The 21,577-nt window shown below is 39.7% G+C and overlaps 1 protein-coding gene across 1 annotated transcript in view; it reads right to left on the bottom strand.

The window, feature by feature from the left end:
* LOC308526024 (ALK tyrosine kinase receptor-like) overlaps positions 1 to 21,577 on the bottom strand; it is a 308,499-nt gene that overhangs the window by 99,720 nt on the left and 187,202 nt on the right. The gene's annotated exons all lie outside the window — the stretch shown is intronic.

The following is a 21,577-nucleotide window of genomic DNA, read 5'->3' as shown; positions in this document are numbered from 1 at the left end:
AAGACAGTTGTTAATTGACTTCTAGAATTCAAAATTGCGGGTGTTAAAACAGAAACTATCCTCTCTCCCAGTTATTTGAATGTAATCTATATTTTTTCCTCTAAAAGAGGTACAATCTTTCCATATTCTTTAATGTTTCAAAATTTCACAATTATGTGCTATTGTATATGGCCTTTATATTTGGAATTAATCATTCTGGGCACTTTCTGAGGTTATTATCTGTGTGTGTGTGTGTGTGTGCGCGCACGCACACGCACACACACACACACACACACACACACCACGCATGCGGATGTTTAAACCATTCCTCTTCCTTGCATTAACACTGAGAAAACTTTTTGTCTTGATTTTCTATTGATTTTGGTTTTGAACTGCTTTTTGTTTGCTTGTTTGTTTTTCTGATAGAACTCTATCATTAAATGTCTGGTGGTCTTTAGTTATCCCTTCTAATGTAATATTGGGAGAATTAAAACCCAATCAGAACCTCTGTGTGCATAGATAAAGGCTGTTTCCTTGTAAATTTTACAGGAGGGTGATCAGGCCAAGATTTAACCACTGCATAAAGGGTCCCCCGGGTCAATATCATTAGATATTTCTGTTGGGTTTGCCAGGCCCCTCAAGGAGAAACCTTCTGCTTTCATTCCTGGGTAGGAGGGCATAAGCTTAACTGCCACTCTTCTGAAACCTGTGAGTGTGAGGGAAGAACACCATTCAGATACATATTCTCCCTTAATCCACCCAAGATCTCACCTCTGCTTGTCTCCTGGACTCTGTCCTTAGATTCCACTTTGGGTGCCTCTATTTTTTTCTTCAGTTGAGCCATTGTATCTTTTAGCCTTTACATATATCTCCTCCAATGCCTGCTTAACTTCCCTTTCAACCTTCAGTTAAGGCATAATATCACTGATATTTTAAAATAAACCCATAATTTTTATCTTTCACATAAGAAATAGAGCCTATGTGTAAATCCCTAATTTTAGGTGAAGGACTGTGATTTGGGGGGAATCAAATGAGCATTAAGGACATTGAAAATAGAGATAGAGGAAGACATAAACAAATGGAAGAATATACCGTGTTCATAGATTGGTAGAATCAACATCATTAAAATATCCATACTACCCAAACAATCCATAGATTCAATGCAATCCCCATTAAAGTACCAACAGCATATTTCACAGACCTAGAACAAACTCTCCAAAAATTCATATGGAATAGAAAAGATCCCAAATAGCTGCAAAAATCCTGAGAAAGAAGAACAAAGTTGGAGGGATCACATTACCAGACATACAGCTATATTACAAAGCCACTGTTCTCAAAACTTCCTGGTATTGGCATAAGAACAGACATATGGACCAATGGAATAAACAGAAAACCCAGAAATCGACTCAAGCCATTATGCTCAATTAATATTTGACAAAGAAGCCAAAAGCATACAATGGAGTCAAGACAGTCTCTTCAATAAATGGTGCTGGGAAAATTGGACAGATACAAGCAAAAAAAAAAAAAATGAAACTAGACCACCAACTTACACCATATACAAAAATAAACTCAAAATGGATAAAGGACTTAAACATAAGACAGAAAACCATAAAATAGTTAGAAGAATCCATAGGCAGCAAAATATAAGACATATGTTGTAGCAGTATCTTTACCAATACAGCTCCTAGGACAATGGAAACTAAAGAGAAAATAAACAAATGGGACTACATCAAAATAAAAAGCTCCTGCACAGCAAAAGAAAACACCAACAAAACAATAAGAGAGCCCACTGCATGGGAGAACATATTTGTTACATCCGATAAGGATTTAATCTCCAAATTTATAGGGAACTCATACATCTTAACAAAAGAAAGATGAACAATCCAATCAAAAAATGGGCAAAGGACCTAAATAGACACCTTTCAAAAGAGGACATACAGAAAGCCAAGAGACATATGAAAACATGCTCAAAGTTACTAATCATCTGAGAGATGCAAATCAAAATGACAATGAAGTACCATCTCACACCTGTCAGAATGGCTATCATCAACAAATCAACAAACGACAAGTGCTGGCGAGGATGTGGAGAAAAAGGAACCCTCGTGCACTGCTGGTAGGAATGCAGACTGGTGCAGCCACTGTAGAGAACAGTATTGAGTTTCCTCAGAAAACTAAAAGTGGAACTCCCATTTGACCCAGTGATCCCACTTCTAGGAATATATCCTAAGAAATCAGAAACACCAATCAGAAAGGATATATGCACCCCTATGTTCATAGCAGCACAATTTACAATAGCTAAGATTTGGAAACAGCCTAAGTGCCCATCAGCAGATGAGTGGATTGAAAAACTGTGGTACATCTACACAATGGAATACTCCACTGCTGTAAAGAAGAAAGAACTCTTACCATTTGCAACAGCATGGATGGGCCTGGAGAGCATTGTGCTAAGCAAAATAAGCTAGTCGGAGAAAGATAAATACAGTGGGGCCTTGACTTACGAGTGTCCCGACGAACGAGTTTTTCAAGATACGAGCCCTCTCTCCGCCGATTTTTTTGTTTGAGTTGCGAGCTAAAATTCGGGTTACGAGCCAGCTTCAGATACCCCACCACTAGTTGGCGCAGCGAACGTCACAGTGAATGCCACAACATCAGCCCAGCATCACATGTCTCACTCATTCACTTTTTGATTTGACATACGAGTAATTTGAGTTACGAACTCCGTCATGGAACGAATTAAACTCGTAAGTCAAGGCCCCACTGTATCACATAATCTCATTTATGGAATATAATGAACAACATGAACTGATGAACAAAAATAGATCCAGAGACACAGAAGCATCTAACAGACTATCAAACCTCAGAAACAAGGCAGAGAAAGGTGGGAGGGCGGAGGGTAAGAGATCAACCCAAGGATTTATACGCATGCATATAAGGGGTGAGGGCATGTGCTGGGGGGTGGGAGCAACAGGGGAGAGGTCAATGGGGGCAAAAGGAGACACTGTAATACTTTAAACAATAAAGAATTTAAATTTAAAAAGGAAATGAACATTAGGAAGTAATTTAGATTGAAGAAAGCTTTTACATGAGTATGTATATAGTAGGTACTCTATGGAAATACATTAAGGTGAATTTAACATATGGGTTGGGTGGCAGGTATATGGTTGCTTCTTATTGGAACTACGATTTGGGGTCTCTGGATGTCGTGGTGCCGCATCAACAATTGGCTTCCTAATACTTTTTTGATGATGCACATAGGGGTGCATATATTCTTGTCTCCCCTTTACCAGGGCCTTTATTTTCAAACCTAATCTTATTTGTCATGATTCTCTGAGACATACTAAATAAAGCTTTCAGGTCTCTGTGTATTTTGGTATCCAGATATGTCTGATTCACTTAAAGGCTTTCATCCAGTGACAGTAACCATTCCCAGTGAGGTCTCCATGTTAACAGGGCTTAAATGTTTTCTACCCCCTCAGGCACTTTGGGTGATGATTCAACCAAAGAGAAAATGGGAAGTGAAAGTTTGCACCCCTCCCCTTCTGACTGCAGTGCATTGCAATAGGGCTACTTTTAATGTGCTTAGCAACAATTAGCTCTTGAAGCTGCAACAGCTGCACAATGCTGATGCTCTCCAGATGCAGCCAATGAATTAAATCATGTGATAATTCAATTGGAAAATTGGGTGTAATTATGGAGAATGTAGAGTCTGCTGGTCGCCTCACAGTGACTTGGAGTTCTTGGAACAGCAGTGGGGTGGGTCATTCAGGGAGTGCGTGGCATACACAGAAACTGTATGGGTGTTTGCAGGAATCTCAGTGCCCTATCTGACAATGCAGCATTACTTAGCTCTGTACTCAGTTAAGGGGAGCTGAGTGCCACCAAAGCAAATTTCCTTGTAACTTCAAAACTTCTCACAGACCTCTCTTCATAACATGATAGTGGCTGTACTTGAGTATCTGCTGTTTGGGAATATGTAAGGCTAGATTCCTCAGGGACTAGCAGTTCTGGTGTTAATCAAAAAAGCCAGTTAAGTCAGAGAATCATAAAACAGGATACCTTAAACATTCTAACTAGAAAACACATACATATATTCATATACCAATATTTTAATGTAGGACCAAGGCAAGGTCTTGGGCCTTCTGTCGGTGAGTCATCTTTCTTACATTCTCACCATACCCTTAAGACAATGTGCTAAATTATAATGTGTTGTCTATAATTTCTCATTTGGGCTTATGTAAAGGAAAATAGGAATAAAAACCTAAAATGATTTGCCGAGCATTTTAAAGAGAGATTTCTTGAAGATCTTAATACTTTTCTTTCCAAACTTTATCATCTCACTCCTAAAGGCTCTGTGCACTGCATTGCAGTTGTCCCTGTGCAACTCAAGGAGCATCCTCCAGAGCACTCCTTCGGCCTGTGCAGTGCCAACCTGCAGAGCCTTGCTCAGGGGTCCCGCACATTCAGCAGCAACTGCTTTTTTTAGTGTCTTGCTTTTATTGACTCTTTCCAAAACACTGAACTGAATTTTCATAGAAACAATAGCTCTCTTCTTGCATTGTAATTGAATTTTGTAATTATCATAAATATCTTTGAGGAAAAATACAATGGACTCCTGGGAAACTAACATCTTAACTGATGGCAGCAGAAGTGTGCAGAGACAGTAGAAAAAAGCCTGCTGACCTCAAGTGTTTGGGCTGCTATGGTCATCAATCAGGATGCTTCGCAGAGGGAGCGGTTTAATACAGTGAGTTGGTAACGTGGAGGTTAGTTAAGAAAGCTTCTTCTGTCCTGTGAATTTAGTGATGCTCGTAAGTGAATCTGTATTTTGTCTTTAATGATTGCTTCTACATAATTTTGAAAAATTACACCTAGAGGTGTGAGGCATTTTATCTTTTTAGTCCACAAACAGATTTGGGGATTCCTTATCATAGCCCCATGGGCATAATAGTCCTGAGGTTGGAAACAACTGGCTTAGGGCTCCCTTCCCATAGGGTGAAAAATGATTGAGGGTGGTTAATAAATTATAAGAAATTCTCTTTGTATACAGTAATTTAAAATCAAAGAGGGGAATGGTGAAGCTCTTCTACTGAGAGGCACCCTGTTCCACAATGAAAGTTTCCTGGACAGCTTGAAGGGCACAAGAAACATCAATGCAAAAGGGGAAAAGCCACCAGTTCACACATTTGGAGCTTTCCCCAATTTCTACTCTTTTGTTTCTCTCTGCCTTTGAGTAAATCACACTTTGCCTTTTAATTAGACCAGGTCAGGAAATAGCAATCTCTTTAGACTTCAGAAGACCTCACTGAGGAGCAGTACCCCCATATCAGATAGTGTTCAGTTCAAATCATGACTCTGCCACTTGCTCACCTAAGTTAACTTAATCGAACATCAGCCTCCTGTCTGTAAAAGGCCATGGCAACAAGCACTCCACAGAGCCACTATGAGGATTAAATGCTTCAACACATCCCAAAGACCCAAATATATATAGATGTTCAATAAATATTAGGCAGGAGCTATAGGTAACCAAACTTTTTTTGGAAGGTAAAGGAACTGGGGAAGATGTATGGTATGAGGAACAGAAGATGCAAAATAGGCAGAGAAAGAATATGAGGAATAGTAAAAATAATATACAGAATTTCATGTTTATAATGCAAATTTATGTACACTGTCCTTGGCATATTCCAACAACCCTATGAAACAGGACAGGTATTAGGTTTCATTTTATAGATGAAGAAGTTGAAGTTCTAAAGATTAAAAGAGTTGGCCTAAATGATGAAACAGAGTTGGGACTAGACCCAATGTCTCATTATTCCCAACCCAGTACTTTGCTCATGAGACCATATGATCCTCAAATTTCTGTCTTTATTGCACTGCCTCAGGGACTCTTTGATGAATCCCATCTTCCAGATGACCTACTTGTGGTCTAGAGAGAACTTATACAAGCAGAGTTATGACTCCATAAAGCTATTTTGGTCTTCCATGTCTAGCATGGCTTCTATAAATTATTCTAAGAGAATCAAGGATGAAGAGAATAAAAAAAGAAATCTTGGGCCATGAGATTGTGTACAGGGAACACTAAGCATAAAAATTGCAACTGGAGATCATCCATAGACATTAAGAGCAAGAAAAAAATGATATTATGAGCCTTGAGTTGTTTTATTAGTGGATAGAAAGTTACAGGAAGTGATATGTTTTGAGGATAAAATTTTTAAAGGTCTAATGTAACTATCCAGGCATATTAAAAGACACTATTTCCATATTCTTCTTGGATAATCAATCATGCCACAGCAAATTATGAGTTCTTATTTTTAGCCCTATTAGCTACACAATGATAATGAAAATTGATTATAGTCACATTCTACTTCTTGAAACACTGTCAGCAAGTGAACTGAAATGCCCCAGAATCAATCCACTTAAAAAATATACCAGAGGTTGGGAGGGGAGCCCACATCAATTACTCTGACATCTGTTAATAAAGAAAAGATGATACATTGACTGCTTCTGTGACTACTGGCTCACTGTAGGCCAATAAAACAAGGTCTTTTGTTTGACCAACTAGAGATATCTTCAAGAAGCTTATGGATCTTAGCTGCTGAAGATCAGATATTGGTTTCCAGAAATAGAATTTAGAGAAACCTTAAAGAATACTAATAGAAATGTGCAAAAACCAAAGAGAACAAGCCATGTTTGTCTCTGATTTCTTACCCTTCAAAGTCTAAGAAAGTTGTCTGTGTCTGGATTAGAGTAAAGTGATCTCAAAATGCGCCTGAAGGTGGAAAAGTGGCAAGTTTGGGATACTGCAGGACTGTTGGTGGGTGCTCAATATGGTGACATTAATAAACTGGATATTTGGAGAAACTGGGAATGTCATGTTTTGTGGGTCTAGTAGTTGAATTCTTTTGACCTTCATGGTTTTGGAAAGATATGAAGATGTCCAAAGGAATATTAAATGATAATATACCAGCTCCCTATGGTGTTTCTCCAAGCCAGTGTCCTGGGTGCTTAAAAATATACTGAACATAATATCTTAGGAAAGCCATGCTAACCTAACAACAGATTTCGTGAGAAACTCAGAAAGTTCTCCTTCTGGTTATTTATTCTGAGCTGTGTGTCCAGGGAGGCTCAGCAATGATCATGTGGGGCAAGAAGATAGTCCTTGATCCTTGGACTCCACCACCCTCACCTTATAGTGTAAAGGCTCAACTAGTTTCAGAGATCAGGTTCATTAAAAAATAGATACTTTTTGTAGAAAAAGAGAGAAAATATATAGGTTAATTCCTATTTTCTGAGGAATTGAGTTTTAACTTAGAAAAATGCTGGATTAAATCTCAAGTTTCTCAATAATTCTTGCATTTCTCTACTGATTGACATATAATAAATCTATCTTTATCTCTATTTCTATCTCTAGCAACAGGCTTCTTCCTCTAAGAATATGTAATTCTGTCTGAAGGTCAGAAGCATATGTGTATATATACTGTATATTCAAATACACAGTGGAGGCATGACAGAAATTTTTAAGGTACAAAAACGTTGTTTCTTATTCGTGGTGATGGTTTCACAGCCATGTGTATTATCAACACTCATGGGAATGTACATTACAAAAGTGAATTTTAAAAATGTGAATTTTTACATTAAATACTTAAAATATACCCAATATTATATAAAGTTCTTAAAGACAAGAATCTCATGTCCTCATTGAAATAGAAAAGGAATTGAATGAATCCTATCTAATAAGAGAGTGATATGCAAATTGACCATCACTCCAACACACAAGATAGCCGCTCCCATGTGGTCAAAGATGGCTGCCCCCATGTGGACACAAGATGGCTGCCACAAGATGGCCAGCAGGGGAGGGCAATCGTGGGTGATCAGGCCAGCAGGGGAGGACAGTTAGGGGCAATTAGGCCAGCAGGGGAGGGCAATTGGGGGCAACCAGGCCGGCAGGGGAGGGCAGTTAGGGGTGACCAGGCCAGAAGGGGAGGACAGTTAGGGGCAATAGGGCCAGCAGGGGAGCAGTTAGGCATTGATTAGGCTGGCAGGGGAGTGGTTAGGGAGTAATCAGGCTGGCAGGCAGAAGCGATTAGGGGCAATCAGGCAGGCAGGCAGGCGAGCGCTTGGAAGGCAGCAGTCCTGGATTGTGAGAGGAATGTCCAACTGCCCGTTTAGGCCAGTCGGACATCCCTCGAGGGGTCCCAGATTGGAGAGGGTGCAGGCTGGGCTGAGGAACACATCCCCTCCCCCCCTTCCTGCACAAATTTCATGCACTGGGCCTCTAGTGATATATAACAGGTTGGGTGTATTTAATGTAAAAACTTACATTTGTAAAATCTCACATACATGGAGAGATATTAGAGTCTCTCTAACGCTAATATATTTAAACCATTCTAAATCAAGAACTTTACATTTCTATGCTGCAGAACACTAATAGGAGAACTAATGACCATTAAGCATGTTTTAAAACTTGGCTAACATGTACATACATTTCTTCCCATTCCCAGGGGAACATGGTAAAAGAAGAAAGTTAATATTTCAATTCTTAGTGAATATAATAATACTGTCTAATATGTTTAAATATTTACTATATGCCAAGCATTTCTATGCAACATATATACATCAATGTATTTACTACAACCCTATAAGGTTGAGATTATTATTGTCTTGACTTTACACAGGAGGAATCTGAAACAGAGAATGGTTAGTAACCTGTTCAAACAGCCCAGTGAATAGTGAAGCCAGGGTTGAAAGCTGGGCAGCAGTCTGTCTCTGTGGGGAGACTCAGCATCCAGTAAAGAGGAGGGACAAAACTGAACTCTATGCAGAGGCAGCTCCAAAGTTTGGAGCCCATGAGTCCCCATCCACAGACACACATCATTGTCCGTGGTCCTCTTCTCCATCCCTTTCTTGCATGGGATAAAATTGTTCAGGAAAGAAAGCTTAGAAATCTCTTCCTAGTTATACACAGAGCCCAATGTCTCCCTGGTTGGCCTCCTCATTTTCTGTTCCTCATTAAGCACTCAAGCGAAGTATCCACCAAGGACTAAAGTGTCAGGTTGGGTAAGCTGCCAGCTTGAAGCAATACTTCTGAAGTCCCAAGGAGAATGAGCCAACTAGGTGGATCCTTTGCATTCCAGTGCTCCTGCCATATACTTATGGATGCTTTAAGAGAGCTAGTTAGGCCCAAAAGTCTTAAAGGAAGGAGCAGTGGGGCTAAGGTAAAAGAGTGGAGATGGGGGATGGAAAATCTGGACTGCAAAAGATAACAGGAAAAAACAAGAGACCCAGGGGCAACTGTGGTGGGTTAGAAAGAGCACTGATTTGGAGTCAGAAGTCCTGGTCTTCATACCAGTTGCACCTTTCAGCAGTAGCATGATTCTCGATATGTTACCTCTGTGAATCTCAATGACTTCATCTGTAAAATGGGATAGCATAGTTAGGATGTTGTGAAGACTAAGGAAGTCTTTCAAACTGATGTGCACATTGTAAGGCACCCTACAAAAATTGATTAAAATGGCAGAGCACCAACCTCAGGTGGCTGGGCAAAGAAGCCTGGAAGGGTGGGAATATGAACATGGAGCAAAAGCCCAAGTCAACAAATACAAAATAACTCTGCTGTCCATGAAAACCTATAAGTAGATATATTTGAAAGTCACTTCTGAAAGAGACCTTGAAGAAGGGATGGAGAATGCTGGGGGTGGAGAGAAACTCCTCCCAGCAAGACAATGTAAGATGACAAGTTAGGTCACAGTGGCTGGAGAGGAGACAATGATTTATTGTCTAACTCTCCAGCCATGATGGGACTATAACTAATGAGGTTATTCTGGTTACAAAGAAAGCATTCAACCCCCTAATGAAAATCTCTTTGGCGACTGGTGTGAGGAAAAGAAAAAGCAAACTGGCAGCTTATTATTAGTTCCATAGCAAGTTAATTAATTTTTACCAGTCACTTCAGGTCACTCACAGGCCGGATCATCTGTCTCACTCCACTGGACAGCTAGAGCAGCGGTTCTCAACCTGTGGATTGCGACCCCTTTGGCGGTCGAACGACCCTTTCACAGGGGTCGCCTAAGACCATCCTGCATATCAGATATTTACATTACGATTCATAACAGTAGCAAGATTACAGTGATGAAGTAGCAACGAAAATAATTTTATGGTTGGGTCATAACATGAGGAACTGTATTTAAAGGGCCAGAAGGTTGAGAACCACTGAGCTAGAGGGTGGTGGGTGTGTCCTGGTCCGTGCATATGTCCTGGTTCTGTCATTAGGTGGGGCCAACTACAAGGCCAAAAAACCATGAGCTTCCAGCACTCTTCCTGATCCTTTCTTCCCATGACCCCTCTAGCCAGGACAAAGGGTTGCAATTCCATGAGATACAAATAAAAGAGAAATACTTAGAATGAGGTTATTCCCACCTCTGTCCATCCGTCATTCAAATGAAAAGCAGAGTACCATGGTGCACTGAACACTGTGGAGCTTGCAAAAGTTCTAGTCCATCTTTCCCAGTGAAGGGATCTAGAGCTATGATAAGGTGGCTTAACTTCTCCAGGCTTCGCCTAGCTCACCTGAACTGCCCACCTGCATGGAAAGATGCTCATTTGGTGTCTCTTCTAGTGAGAGGAAATTTGGGTTACTAAATATGTCCTTTTTAGATAAATGTCAGGCATTTGCCAAATTTTACTGAACACCCTTTCAGACAGAAATCAGTGTCCTGGTATAGACCCTCCTCAGCGATGGGAGAGCAAAGGCTAAGGAAATGCTCTAATAAAACACCCATGTATTTGTACAGAGGTTGACCAGGCCTCAAAAAAAAATATTAGTGTTTTTCAAAAGATGTAATATGCAAGTATGATGAATACCAGTTGTTTTAGCATGCATAAAATTTTCTTCATCATGTGTGCTGCATAATATGTGATACACGTGTATAACATTTATTACATATTCACCCCCAGAATAGACCAAGATAAAGTGGCTCATAACTATACAAAAGCAGGGACCATAAGTTGAATCCCCTCTTTAGGCTACTGTTCAGCTGCTGTGGTTTTTAAATCTCTTACATTTTGTTCAAAATTATAAGGTTTTCAGTAAAAAGAAAAAAGAAAATTGGGGAGGGACTCATTATTTCATGTCATCACATACATCTTACTGGGCTTTCAGAATTGCCTTTCCTCCACCTCCTCTTGAATAAGCGACTACAAAGCCCAAGCTTTAGCGTCTATCCTGGTGCCATGGTTTCTTCTCCTCCTGCCTCCCCCAGCACACACATTCCCTGTGAAGGCTGCTGCAGGTAGTTAGCAGGAATGATTGGGATCCATTCAAACAAAAGAATTAGTGGCTGGTAGAGAGATTTGCAGTCTCACCAGAACAATGCTGCTTAATGAAATAAGCGTAGCATTTATAGACAGCACTTCATGTCCCATGACAAATCAACTGGTGATGGTCGCTAGGCAAGTATGTATGACTAAACACCACCGCATCTGGGGGTGGGGCTCCCCTGCTTTGGGAAAGTGAGCTGAAGAGATGCCCGCCCTTCAATTTGGTCTATTCTGGGGGTGCGTCTTATGCTGGGGGGTCTCTTCTGCCACTGCTGTCTACTGTGACTTAGCACTGCATAGGGCCTGGGCTGCTCACAAAAGGTGGCCACATGCTTTATGTGAGCAGTCTCATAAGAAAGGTGAGACAGTCGAACTGCCCTGTTATACATCAGGAAGCTGAAAGTTCACAGAGATAAAGCTAATTACCTATCTTGGAGATGAGACTAGACTAGACCCAAGATATTAACAAAGCAATCAAGCAGCCTATCAGGTAAACAAACACCAAAATAAAAACCATCCCTTCTTTACATTTACAATATCTGTCTTCAGGGACAATTCTCTCTAACTCAATATTCACTTGTAAAGTGAGTGTGGCTGTTAGTTTCTAAACATTTAATTTATGTATTTCTGTATGTATGTATAAACACATGTATCTATTTTTTTGGGGGGGGGGACTGTGCTTTTCATAAAATATTTAATATAAGCAATTTGATCAATCTCTTACCCTTCTTCCCTCCTTTCTCTTCCATCTCTAGCTCCTCTCTTCTCTCCTATTCTGTGCCTTCTCCTTTTTCCTTATCTTCATATGACCCTTTCTTACACATTTTCATTTTCTGTATTACTAGCTAGAATATATCTTTTGAAAAGACCAACATACCCATCTCAAGGCATCACAAAATAAGCAGCCCTTTACTATATACAGTTTTGGAAGGAAGCCTTGGCTTGAGCAAGCATGTCCCTGTTGTACCATGGAAAATGGAGGCACCAAGAGTCTCCTGGGGTGGTCCCTCTGGGGCCCAGGGCCCAGCCAGGGCTCTGCACCCACAACCCCCCTAAAACACTTGCTGACTGGTTGTGTGATTTAACTCTATTCCAGGAGATAGTGTACCAGCTGAATAAAGGAAGTACACAGACTGACTGTGAACACAGACCAAAGAACATTGTAAAGTCTGAGTCATCTGTGCCCAATTTGTTCAGAGGAGTCGGGAACAAATAGTTCAAGAAGGTGGGCAAACCCAGGTCTCAGCTGCTCCCTCCAGAGGCCCCTCTTCTCTGGAAGCTTCCCAAGGGGACGGAGCCACCCCCTGGATGCAATCCACCCAACTCTGTCTATCCTCAGACCAATGCTTAATATTCTCCCCTCTTTCCTTTCCAAGAGATGGGGTGTGATGTTGAAGGAAAGAAAGATAGACACAAAGGAGGAAGTGAGGGCAAAAGGAGGAATGAAGGAAACAGAAAGAAGACTGGGGCAAAGAAAAAGAGCAGAAATAGAGGCCCGAGTCAAGGGACAGGGGAGAAGGAGGCACAGGGAGAGGCAGCAAGCAGTCAGCCAGGGGAGGCTGGGACTCTCCTTCCAGTCAGGAGTGTGCACAGCTGCACCGGAGGGCCCTGATTTCCTCCCTTTGGAGCCTTCTCTTCATTTCCATTATTTTCGATCTCTTTCTGAACAAACAAAATAGAAACAGACTCATAGACACAGAGAAGAGTGATGGATGCCAGATGGGAGGAAGGTTGGGGAACTGGGTGAAAAAGGTGAAAGGATTGAGAAGTACAGATTGGTAGTTACAAAATAGTTATGGGGATGCACAGTACAGCATAGGGAATATAGTCAATAATATTATAATAACTATGTTCGGTGCCAGGTGGGTACTTGAAATATCTGGGGGATCACTTTGTAAAGTATATGACTATCTAACCACTATGCTGTACATCTGAAACTAATAAAATAATAGTGAGTGTAAACTGTAATTAAAAACTAAAATTTAAAGGTGAATAAATATATTTTAAAGTGCTGAATACTGCAAAAAATGGTTTCACTGGTCCTCTCTCCCCTCTTTCATTTTTTAAGGAAATGTCCTCTCATTATTTTCATCAGAACATATGGACATCCGTCACTTCAGATCTGTTATCTATCCTTCAAGCAATTTATTCGAAGATATTTTTCCAAACAAAGATAGTGTCTTCCTCCAGGAATTTGTGTGCCAGTTTTCATAATATAGCTTTTGATCCTTACAATGTTTGTGGCATATATCACTTTGATGAAAGCATAAACTGCTTGGAACAAGAACCATCATGCCTTATACTACAATGTTTTTCTCACGATTCCTAGAAAGGTGTTCAGTAGACAGTAGGTGCTTAAGAGCTGCTTGACAACTGACAAGAAACCAGAGATTTGTCTGTTCATACACCGACTCACAGGAAGTCTGACTATTAGACTAATCCTCCCTGCACTGAACACATTCTCGGAACAACATTGACTTTCCATAAATTCATGTACAGCTACCACTGTATTTTCTTAAAGGGCAATTCATAAATCAGAGCAGACTAAACTGTGGGCCTAATTTCCCCATTGAAACTCATAATATTCATCTTCCCAAGCAACCATAAAACATGATTCCAAAATGACCTAGTGATTATATCTTGGGGACATTGAAAAAAGTTTAAGTAAAAATGTCTTGATTACACTGACACAATATTCTTTCATGAAGCTATGCTCTTATTAATCACTTCAGGTGAGTCAAAGTAAACATAATCAGTCAAAGCTTAAAGGAAGACAGTGAAAGAAAATTCTTAGTCCCAAACTGATTGCTCTCCCTCCCTTTCTCCTTCCCACTGTCCTCCTTTGCTCCCTCCCCGGTTCTCTCAGCAACTTTCACCCAAGAACAAGCATACGCAGTGATGACAGCTGGGAGATCTGGCATGATTTCCCTCTATTGAGTTTAACCTCATGGGGACCATTTCAAGAGGACTAGATTGTATTTTGGGTGGCTCACAGTTGTGTCACGTATCTAAGATAGTGATTTTTTCAACCGGTATGCCGCAGCAGGCACACTGGCTATAAGAACTTTTAAAACATGCAGTTGCAGTACCTGACTATTTAGTCAGAGGCACTGACCTCTTTTCCCTTAGATTGTCAAATAAAACAATGACAACAGCCAACACAACAAGAGCCATCTGGTGTGAATGCATCAAAATTATACCTATCTTTTTTGTCAGGTCAGCAAAAAAATATATTTTTTGGTGTGCCACAGAATTTTAGTAATTAGTTTATGTGTGCCATGAGATGAAAAAGGTTGAAAATTGCTGATCTGAGACATGTTTAATATCTTCTCAACACAATTTTTTTAAATTTAAGTTCTTTATTCTTTAAAGTCTCATCACAATTTTTAATGAATCAGGCAATATCTTCAACTAGTTTCACTCTCTTTGGTTTAACATTTAAAGGAAAGCACAGGACAAAATCTAACTTTAGACATCAGGGACGTGCAAGTTTAGACTTGGTTCCATGTAGCAACGCTCAAAAATCACAAGTAGGTCTCGTGTGTAACCTGATACGTTCCAGGTCAGGATAGTGACAATGCTTCTCTCTAGTGTTAGCCTGTATGTCAGGTAGAGAAATAATGAAATGCGTGGCTCCATGCTGAAAGCACCCTGAAAGGGACTTTTGGAAATGTTTCTTTGTTACACTGAAACAACAAAACAAGACTGGAAGAAAGAAAGGACGGTAACATCTGTGGGAATACCATTGTTTTCTTAATGCCTCATTTACTTTCTCCTACTGAGTACAGCTTTCCCAATTCTTCCCCAGGCAAAACCTTCCGAGGTGTTTGTCCTACAAGTACTGCTCCTATTGCCAGTGTCTCTGAGATCCAGGAGTGGCAGCTCAGCGTCGGCCTATCAAGACTTCACTCTATACGCAAAGGAAGCTCAGAACCTTGATTTGCCTAAGGCCAGAGAAATGCTCTGTGGGATGATACAAAACCAACCTTACTCCCTAGCTGGTTTGGCTCAGTGGATAGGGCGTTGGCCTTCGAACTGAAGTGTCCCAGGTTTGATTCCGGTCAAAGGCACATCCCCTAGTTTCAGGCACCATACCCAGTAGGGGGTGTGCAGGAGGCAGCTGATCAATGATTCTCTCTCATCATTGATGTTTCTATCTCTCTCCCTCTCTCTCTCTCTTTCCATTCCTCTCTGAAATCAATAAAAATATATTAAAAAACAACAACACACACACAACTTCATGGTCTGCTGTTTCTGAGCTCCATTTCTTAGCTAGTGGTATTACTAAATGCCCAGTTGCCTGGACTATACAATTAAATTAATATTGATTCTTTTATCTTCAGCTACCAGACAGATCTCAGATTCAAAGCCTTCTTTCTACTTCCAATGTGACTGCTCTGGTTTGGGTCTTTGTCTGTAAATTGGCTTAAGCAGCCTCTTACCTGGCTGTGTTTTGGCCACTCTTTTACTCATATTCCTCCTCCATCACTGTTAGAGTGATCTTGGTATTGCAATCTCTGGCCAAGTTATACCCCTCTACTTATAAGCTCATTAAAGTTCTCCTATTTACTCTCTGCCTTATAAAATCTGGGTTCCTTAATGTGACTTTTGGGGTCTTTCTTCACAAGTTGGTTCTGAACTGTCTTTTCATCCTCGTGTCTCACTACAGCACCCCACATTGCTCCTTGCCTCCATCCAGAATGGCTTCTAGCGGTTGAATCTCAGCTCTGCTTTGCACAGTCCTATGTTCTAATAGACAGCCCATCACGCCATCCCCACAAAACCCTTAGGGCTGCTCTGACCACGGTTAGAGTTTATAGATCACTTACAGAGGTTCAGTAGCTTGTCTGCGTTCACTCACTAGTCTCCATCCTCTGGCTGTGTTAGAGGATTCCAGGGCAGGAGGAATACGGAAACTGAGGCAGGAAAGTTAAAGCAAGGCCAAACAGTGTGGGCAATTTGCAGCCAGCTTGCAACTCACAAATCATTATCTTCCCCAGCCAAGGACACCCGAGCAAATGGTTAAAAAACCTCCCTAATGAGAGAATGCAGGAAGGGAGGGGAAAGGACAAAAAAAGGGCCGTTTTACCCCTAAGCAGAGAAGCCCGCAGTCTCAAGGCTTGGCAAGACAAAGTTGCCAGGTGCTTCTCATGAATTCTGGGAAGGCCACAACAAAGTAGGAAAAAAAGGGACCTTGAGAAATAATCTGTACTAAAATATTCAGCAGAGGAATTTCGAGACCCATAAACGGGAGGATATATGACACCTCAGACCCCCACCCAACTTGCTTTTCAGATTAGCTGAGAGCCCATTTGTGCTTTATAAGCCAGATGTATAGGTTTGCTTGCTTTGCTTTTTCAATAAAGGTGCATGCTTTAATTGCTTTAATAAATTGGCTTTTCACAACGCAGTCAAGGTCTCTTGTACAAATCCATTTATATGAGAAGATAAGGATTGAGGTTGGGACAGCCCTCTCCACTGACTCAGGGGGCTGTCCCGACCAGTAACACCTCTCTGGTGTTGGTGAGAGGTGCCTATCGCAGCTAAATTGCCCTTTCCTTTTCTATCCTATGTGAAAACCTACCTTTCCTTTAAGCCCCTGGTAAAATATCATCTCCGCTTCAAAGCTGGCCTCGGCAACCTCTGGCTCTCCCAAACTCCCCTTCTTCCCCATCTAATGTTGCTTTCAGCCTCCTCTGTTTTTCCACAGAATTTTTTAAATTTGATTACAGCAATAACCACTACCAGTTTAATGTGTCTGTCACCTACTCTAAATATGAGCTATTCTTTATGTCTTGTGCATGTATGACATCCTTTATCCTGTATGTCTACCCTGGGCCTGACAAATAGCAGGTAGTATTTAATTATAGGGTTGAGTGCTAGGCTCTAAGGCAGTGGTTCTCAACCTTCCTAATGCCATGACCCTTTAATACGGTTCCTCATGTTGTGGTGACCCCCAACCATAAAATTATTTTCGTTGCTACTTCATAACTGTAATTTTGCTACTGTTATGAATCATAATGTAAATATCTGATATGCAGGATGTATTTTCATTGTGACAAATGGAACATAATTAAAGCATAGTGATTAATCACAAAAACAATATGTAATTATATATGTGTTTTCCGATGATCTTAGGCGACCCCTGTGAAAGGGTCTTTCGACCCCCAAAGGGGTCGCGACCCACAGGTTGAGAACCACTGCTCTAAGGTGTTGGAGGCTCCCAGGTGTTATGGGTTGAAAGGGTCCCTATGCAGGATAAGCGTGGGGTGACAAAGATAGGCGGGGCTCTTGTCTAAGGCCATTAAATGTACTCATCATTCAGAAGTAGAGTTGAAGTTCATTATGATATTGTTTGTATCCATAGGGCTTCTCATGGGACCCAGAATGAGGCTACACCCATGATTGGAAACCAGGTAGACTTGATAGCTTTCAAAGAATTTTTTCATTAAAACACACAGATAAGACAGACTATAAATTTCACTCACGTAAGAGCTGCCTCCTCTTCTTCCTGAGAAGTAATGAAATAATTAAATAGAACTGACCCCTGACCTGAACCTCCCCGCCCCTCATCTCCTCACTATGCCGCATCGCTGCTTCTCATTCGCATCTGCTATCCTGTCACCACGCTGAAGTTCACACAACAGTGCTCATCTCTAGGCCATTTTCAATTAATTTCCTGAGTAAAATTTCATGAGACACTATCAAACCTTTTGCTAAAATCAAGATATATTACATTGACTCTATTCCTTCAGTCTACTAATCAAAAAAGCAATCAACTTTGTCTGGCATGATTTGTTCTTTTAAAACCCATAATGCTTATTGCTCATAATTCCATTATCCTAGATAGTATTTGTTCCTCTTAATATGTGTTTCACTATTTTAACAGGATTGAATTACTAGATGGTCGTTTCTAGAGTCCCTTTTTCCCTTGCTGCTTTGAAAGTCTGCTACCTAATTTGATACTATCAAAAAATAGTATTTCCTTATTCTGTTGCATCACAGAAGAATAAAAAGCGGCTTCCAGGAGTCAGTTGGTCAGTGTCTCTGTTTGGTTTTTTGTTTGTTAGTTTGTTTGTTTTTCACGAGGCTTGCGTCACCTTCCTGAACCCTTCCAGACTACTACCCCTTATTCACTGTCTCCCAAACAGGAGCAGCTAAGACCTCCTTTGATAACTGAATCGATGATTCACAACCTTAGGCTCAGGAAGCACTTCCTAACTTCTCATCCACGTCCCTTCAAAAGGAGGACCGTATGGTAGAGAGGGCACAGATTTGAGTTCAAATCCTGAGTGTGCCATTTACTAGCTGTATGACTTTATTTCATTTTTAAATGGGAAGTAAATAAGAATTTTGAAATAAAAAAATTTTAAAATGCTATGGATTTTGACCTGGACAGTGTTCACACAAAGGTCAGTTCCCAGTGAGGGCACATACCTGGTTTCGGGTTCACTCTCTGCCCCTGGTCCAAGTGCGTGCAGGAGGCAACCAGTTGATGTGTCTCTCTCACACTGATGTTTCTCTCTTTCTCCCCCTCCCTCCCTCCCTTCCTTCCTTCAACTCTCTCTGAAAAACAATGGATAAAAATATACTCAGGTGAGGATTAACAAAAAAAATTTATTTATTTTTTAATTACAAAATAAATACATGGAAAAAAATCTAATTTCTCCAACCAAAATTCTACTTTCCAGCAGTAACTAGAGATAATGGTTTGATATATATGCTTCCAGGATATTATCTATACCTAAATAAATATATACAAACCAAAATGAGGCCATGATATGCATATTGTTTTACAACCTCCGTTCTTTAATTATTTTTTAGATTTTTATTTTATTTTTATTTTTTATTTCAGAGAGAGGAAACATAAGTGATGAGAGAGAATCATTTATCAGCTGGAATCAAACCTACCTGGTTCATGGGTCAGTGCTCAACCACTGAGCAACAGCAGACGGTATATTCTTAATCTAACTATCAACATCTCCCATGTCTATATCTATCTAAAATTTTTTTTCACAAAAGTACATATTAATTTTGCAGTTAAATCTGTTTGGATAAATCCTAGGTAATTTTGCTGGTCCCTGTTAATAGATATTTAAAGTTGTTTTCAATTTTTTCTCTATTCCAAATAATACTGACAATGAACTATAATAATATTTAAACAATCAATAAAAAACAAGTGAGGGAAAGGGTGAGAACTGTGAGAGCATAAGAGCTGCCCACTAAAAGCAGCTTGCTTCTCCCTCTTCCACTCCCCTGAGGGCACAGACACTGGAGGAGGCCTCATCCTTGGTCACCTTGAACAACAGAACGGCCCAGGGGAGCAACCTTCACTCACCAAGTGTGATGATCACTGTGGAATTTTCTAAATTCTCTTTGGACACTGCTGCTTATACTCTGAGAGTCCTTGGGCAAATTCTTTACTTTCTCTGGAACTCAGCTTATTTATAAAATAGTTATAAACTTTCTGATCATAACTATTGCCACCACTTATTGAGTATTTACTATATGCCAAATATTATGTCAAAAAGAGCTTTAGGGCATTATCTTGTTCAATTCTCACTAAATCCCTTTGAAATGCATGAGATGATTCTCATCTTTAATTGCAGTTTTAGCCTTATTATTAAATTGTAAATTATTTACATATTCTGGATACAAGTCCTTTATATGATATATGATTTGCCAATATTTTCTCCTAGTCTGTGGCTTGTTATTTCATTTTCTTAATGGTGTCTTTTAAGCACAAAAGTTTTGAATTTTGATAAGGTAGAACTTATCGTTTTTCATGTATTGTGATTTTTAGTGTCATACCTAAGAAGTATTTTCACAACACAAGACCCCAACAATTTCTTCCTTTTCCCCCAAGTTTTAGCTCTCACATATAAGTCTATGATTTATGATGAATTAATTTTTGTATACGGTATGAAATAAGGGCCTATGTTTATTTATTTAATTTTGTATATGGATATCCAATTATCCAAGCACTATTTGTTGAAAAGACTACCATTCCCACATTGAATTGCCTAGGCACCCTCATCAACAGTCAAATGATCATAAATATAAGAATTTATTTTTGGACTCTCAATTCTGTTCCATTGATATGCATGCCTGCCCTTGCCCCCAAATTACACCATCTTTATTACTTAGGCTGTATATTAAGTCTTAGAATCAGGTGACGCAAGTTCTCCAATTTTTGTATTTTTTCAAGATCATCTTGTTTATTCTAGGTCCTTTGCACTTTCATATAAATTTTAGACCACAAAATATAAAGCCTTCTGGGATTTTGATATGGATTGCATTGAATTTACAGATCAATTTGGTGAGAAATGCCATCTTAAACTGTTGAGTTTTCCAATCCATGAAAATGCAATGTCTCTTTTTGTTTATATTATCCTTAATTTCTTTCAGCAACACTCTACAGTTTTCAATGTGCAAACTTTACACTTCTTTTGTTAAATCTATTACTATTTTCTTCTTTTTGATGCTTTTGTTGTGTGAATTGTTTTTATAATTTCCCTTTAGAAACTTGTTAAACGTAGAAATATAATTGATTTTTGCATACTGATTTTGTATCTTTTAATATTGATACATTTATTTATTTGTTCTATTAGTTTTGGGGTTTTTTGTGTGAAATATCTTATATTTTCTAAATAAAGGACCATGTGTCTTGCTAAGGGATTTTTTTTTTTCTTTTCAATCTTAATGCCTTTAATTTATCTCCTTCCTTCCTTCCTCCCTCCCATCCTTCCTTCCCCTTCTTTCCTTCCTTCTCTTTATTTTCCTTATCGCACTAGCTAGGTTTAATGTTGAACAGAAGTGATGAAAGCAGAAATCCTTGCCTTGTTCCTAGTTTTGAGGGAAAGCTTATGGGTTTTTCAAAGATACGGTTTTTTCAGGTTTCAGAAATTCGCTTCTATTCCTAGTTTGTAAAGAGATTTTTTTTTTTTAATCATAAATAGATGTTGGAATTTATCAAATTCCTTTTGTGTTTCAAATGAGATGGTCACATGGTTTATGTCCTTTATCCTATTAATATGGATCACTGCATTGTTTTGTAGATGTTAAACCAACCTTGGATTTCTGGATAAATTCCAGTTGATCACAGTATCATCCTTTTCATATGCTGCTGGATTCTGTTTGCTAATGGTTTGTTAAGGATTTGTGTATCTATGTACATAAGGAATATTGGTAAGTGATTTTTTTCTTTGTGATGTCTTTTTTAGCTGTATTATCAGCAAAAAGTGAGTGGTCTTGTAGATGATCTGGGATGTTCACTCTATTTTCT

Source organism: Myotis nattereri, assembly GCF_964212035.1.
Source record: "Myotis nattereri genome assembly, chromosome: 10".
Classification (NCBI taxonomy): domain Eukaryota; kingdom Metazoa; phylum Chordata; class Mammalia; order Chiroptera; family Vespertilionidae; genus Myotis; species Myotis nattereri.
The sequence above is the reverse complement of the archived record's forward strand: the minus strand, read 5'-3'. Positions and strand labels throughout refer to the sequence as shown.